This window comes from Pteropus vampyrus, unplaced genomic scaffold (assembly GCF_000151845.1).
Source record: "Pteropus vampyrus isolate Shadow unplaced genomic scaffold, Pvam_2.0 Scaffold18, whole genome shotgun sequence".
Classification (NCBI taxonomy): domain Eukaryota; kingdom Metazoa; phylum Chordata; class Mammalia; order Chiroptera; family Pteropodidae; genus Pteropus; species Pteropus vampyrus.
The window spans coordinates 8,985,183-8,990,059 of NW_011888799.1; the positions used below are offsets into that span (position 1 = coordinate 8,985,183).

The 4,877-nt window shown below is 47.3% G+C and overlaps 1 protein-coding gene across 2 annotated transcripts in view; it reads right to left on the reverse strand.

Moving 5' to 3' along the window:
• Nucleotides 1–2,801, reverse strand: part of RCAN2 (regulator of calcineurin 2) — a 241,914-nt gene extending 239,113 nt beyond the window's left edge. Inside the window, exon 1 of one of the 2 annotated variants that reach the window (XM_011354772.2) lies at nt 2,483–2,801. The gene's annotated coding sequence lies outside the window, so the exon portion shown is untranslated. Of the gene's footprint in view, nt 1–2,001; nt 2,281–2,482 lie in introns of those variants that run through there. The other variant, XM_011354771.2, reaches the window with a different exon arrangement.
• Between the last annotated feature and the right edge of the window lie 2,076 nt (nt 2,802–4,877).

The window sequence follows — 4,877 nt, forward strand, 5'->3', positions numbered from 1 at the left end:
CCCCTGCCCCTGTCAAACTCTCCTGCCAAATCCTCACTTCAGAACACCTAGACATTCTTTGAACATGGAACGCCTAGTCCCCTCTATGGAGGACTCCCAGTGCCTACTGGGATCCAGTCCATATGTGAAGTTCTCTGCAGGCTCTTCCAGATTCTCTCTACCCTCCTTTCCCTGGGCTCCCACTGAATTTGTTCCTATTTCCATTAAACACTCACCACGCTGATCACTATCATTTATTTTCTTATCCTTTTCTGCTAAATCGATTTCTGAAAGGCATGGACCTCATTCATTTAGTCTTTGGCACAGGGCCTACACAGCACATAGTAGATAACTGTTGATAAACTGAGGGCATGGTACAGAAATTACAAAAAATGAGACCACAGCAGCTATCAAAGTTGGTCTCAACAAAACTAGTTTCTGCAATATATATGACATGCAAATGATTATTCAAGTGTTTTTAAAAGAGTTCGATATCTACTTGCAAATGACAGAGCTCTCAAGTTTCCACTTATGCCTATTAAATGTTCATCATTAGAGAGAGAGCCACATCCTTCCGAATTTAGTTGGGTTCTGCAGGACCCGCACACACATGCCATTTTGAAAGCTCTCAGAATCCTGTAGCACGAGTTGAGGACATTTTTCTCTCACAAAATCCTATGGGCTGGACTCAACTAGCAGATAAGATTGCAACTGCTTCAAAAGCAAATTGCAATTCGCATTTTAGACAAATTCAACTCAATGACTGATCATACTTAAGATAATAGCTCTAAGGCTAAAGAAAATCAATGCATAGACTGAAAAGCAGCCAAATGTTCACCGTCCTGCCTTGTTCTACAGTCAATACTGACCTGCTTCTTGATCCTTTCCAGCTCCTAGGTTTTTCTAACTTTGTTGTGTCCCCAAAATGGAGGGTGGGAAGTGTTAGCAAGTGTCGCCCTGTGCCTGTGATGCATTTGTCCTGTGTTTTATAGTTGATGTAATATGTGCGAAAGTTTAGTTGCATTATTTTAAATGTCCTACTTTTCCTAAAGCCTTCCCTCTGCATGATAGGTTAAGTGATATTCTTGATGAAGGAAGGGAAAAGTGTGAGCTGGAATGCTCTAGCATCCTTTCATCTCCAGTTGTGAGACTGTAGGCTGAAGGGAGCCCAGAAACTTTTGTTTTTACTAAAATGATACTTTTAAAAGCTTTGGCTTCTGAAGTGTCCTTTGAACACTTCTATTCCAAAGTAGAAAATAGGAAAGATTCAAAGCATGCACTCTGCTATATGATTCATTTTGGGATAAGAAAAAGACTGCAGCGCCTTGGAGAATAAATCATTAACTAAAAGTCAAACCGAGACACCCTGGAAACCAGTGAGACCAGGAGGCAGCAGAGGGATCAGGTGGCTGAGATTTGCCTGTTCCCTGACTTCTAGTACGAAGCATCCCACGGGCAGGACGAACTCAGCACACTGCGCTTCCTTCTATTTTACTTTTCAAACTTGAAGTTATTTTTAGATGACCCAAGACCGCTAATCCCAGGCAGGACAATTCCCGCGGCGCCTCAATGCACCTTCCCCCTCCCCAGCACTTTCCTTTAAGCACTGGGAAAGGAGTCTCTCCGTTTTTTCCTCTGCTCTCTGCGTACAGTCCACCTCCCCTAACCACCACTTTAAATCTCAGTCCCGGGTCCACAGGCGTCTTTCTTTATCCCTCACTTATGCACCTGCTGCTGCTACTGAGAAGGCGAACCTTGGGGCCACTAGGACTAGGGAAGGGGCTCCTGGAGACCCGCGCCCTCTAGAAGGGAGTCAAGGCATACCCTAGAGCAGCCTCGGGGGCTGACGTCTGGATCAGGAGACCGCTCCCAACCCCTGCCGCCGCCCCTAACCCACTCTCTAACCCGGCTGCGCTTGCCCGCCCCCTGCCACGGTCCCGGGGCACGGCCAGGGCGCGCCACACGCAGCCCTGGCAGGACCCGGTGCAGGGGCGAGCGTGCTGGCGCGGTTACATAACCGACCTGCTGAGAGTCTGCGATGCGCCGAAAGAAGCAGAGGCGGTGGCTCGGGTGGTCCACGGGGGCCGGAGACTGCGGGCGCGGTGCTGCCAGCTCACCTGCCCGCCGGTGCGAGCGCGCGTGGGGGCGGGCGCGGTGCCCGCGGGCTTGGGTGGGGGGCCGTGCGCCAAGCGCCCCGCCTCGCAGTCTCCCGGTCAGTGATTCCGTGGGTCTCTGCCTCCTGCCCGCTCCTCCCCACAACCTCCGCCGCCGTCACCCGGGACAAAGCGGCTCCGGGGAGGGGCCGAGCCAGCGGCTCTTGCTGGAGCCAGCAGAGACGGGCGCGCCCCCAGCTCCGACTCATCGGGCCAACCTCCAATCAGACCCCAGGAAACCGAAAGCCCCTGTCTGGCCTCCTCTCTTCTCCTCCCCCCTGACCCCGCACCCTTCCTGGTCCCCCATGCACAGCACCTCCTGGGCTCCGACTCTGCCCTCAGCTCCTTACCCTCTCTTTTCCACTCCGAGTGCCCGGGAAGGGATGAAGACCCTCTGGAGATCCAGCTCAGGAGCCTGTCCACAAGAGTCCCGGCCTCAGCGGGGAGGTGTTCCTCGGGGTCACATCCGGGGTGGGGGTCTCCTTGGGGTTCAGACTGGAGAGGGGGCTGATTCTGAAGCGCAGGGAGATCGGGCAGCGACAGCTAGAAACTGGCCGAGAAGCAAACTGGGTAGAGAGTACTGGAAGAGAGACAGTGCTTATGAGCGGACTGAGCCCCCGACCCCCGCTGAGAAAATGTCGGGAAGCCCCTAGAAGGTCCTTACGGTCGTTTGCGCGGGGTGGGCGCTGGCGCCCTCTGGCTGGAGCCCTGAGCCCGCCCTGCCCCGCCCACGCGGCTGAAGGTGCCCTGCACCGGCTTCACCGGCTTTGCCAGGATTCGTAAGCCACGAAACCTAGGGACAGAGGGCTTCAAAGACTGTGTGAGAACCTGTGGGTGGCTGATATCGTAACAGTAAACGGTTGCCTGTGAAACAGAATCTAGGGTAGATCTGTTGCTCAAGGAACTTAACCCCAGGAGAAGTCTCTGCTTTATAAAATAAAGCAATTCGGAGCGAGGAGGTAGGTTGTAGCTTAGGGGTGGCACCGATAGGACAGGTCTGAGTCTCATAGTAAGAAGATGTCCAAACTGTAAAAGATCATAGTAGGGAAAGTGTGGGGGCGGGGGGAGGATTGACAGAAGAAAAGAGGAGGGCAGAGTGCAGACCACCTGAGGGAGGAAATGCATAAGAGGTTTAAGTCATTTTTGTTCTGTCATCTTTCTAATTGCTGCATAAATCGAGCTTATTTCTTTTTCATTTTATGCTTGCTTTTACTAAAACAATTTTAAAATTGGATTGAGGCAATCTATGAGTTTTACAATTATTCTTCACTCACCTAGACACCGCATTGTCCCCCCCCACCCCCACCCAAGGTTAACAGAGAGATCAATCTCTTTTTTTAGCAAAAAAGGTAGACCTTGGCTCTTTGAATAATATGCATTAATTTAATAGAGACAGAATTTCAGAGCTGACAATGACCTTACACTCCTACTCTTCCAAAATTCATAAATAGTTGCTGATTTAGATGAATTAGAGTCGACCTTCCTTAGTCACAGTTTTGCTTTTCACCGTTTCAGTTACCCGTGGTTAACCACGGTCTGGAAATATTAAATGGAAAATTCCAGAAATAAATAATTCATAAGTTTTAAATTGTGGGCCATTCTGAGTAGTGTGATGAAATCTGCTGCAGGTGGGCTCCCTCATGGTGAGGATGTGAATCACCACTCCGTCCAGTGTATCCACACTGTACTCGCTACCCACCGGTTGATTTGTCATCAGATCAGCTGTCACAGTGTCGCAGTGCTTGTAGCCCTTATTTTACTTAATAATGGCCACAAACTGCAAGAGTAGTGATGCTGGCAATTCAGATATGCCAAAGGGAAGATGTAAAGTGCTTTCTGTAAGTGAAAAGTGAAAGGAAAGAAAAAAATCTTATGCTGAGGTTGATAAGATCAATGGTAAGGACAAACCTTCTAACCGTGAAATTGCCTAATTTATAAACTTTATCATAGATATGTATGTATAGGAAAAAAGATAACATATGTAGGGTTCAGTACTATCCATGGTTTCGGTCATCCCCTAGGGAGGCTTAGAACGTAACCTCTGCAGATAAGGGGGGACTACTGTACAAAAAAGTACAGATAGAATTGTTTGAAAGAACACCCTTATATTGACCCCAAACCTGTTTTTCTAGGATTTTTGCTCATTTAGTTAATTTTTTTTAGCTAACTCTTTGAAGCTATGGAGAGAGTCCAATTCTTTTTCCAACTGATTGTCTTTCAAATATGTGAAGATAGCCATCATGTTTCACTCACTCCAAGTCCCCCATCTAAGTAAAACATCTTCAATTCTTTACACAAAAGCTCACTTACACTAGTCCCTAGAATCTTCTCCAACCTGAAGACTTTCCAATCAACAGGATTTATTTAGTAAATACATGTTTAAAAAATACAATTTTCTGATTATAGAAGTAATATATTTATTGTAGACATTTTGAAAAGTCAGAAAAACAATATTTAATGTGAAGATTAAATAAAGTAATACATGTAAAACACTTAGCACGATGCTTGGCCCATGGTACCACTCAATATGTTAGCTGTTACAAAAAATGGACAAGGTTATTTCCCTACTGTTCGCATACAAGTATTCTTTTTTTAATATAATTTTATTTTTTAAAGTTTAAGGTTCATTACAAAATTGAGTGGAAGGTACAGAGATTTCCTATATACCCCACCCTACATATGCATAAGCCTCCCCCATTGCCAACATCCTCCACTAGAGTGGTACATTTGTTACAACTGATGAAC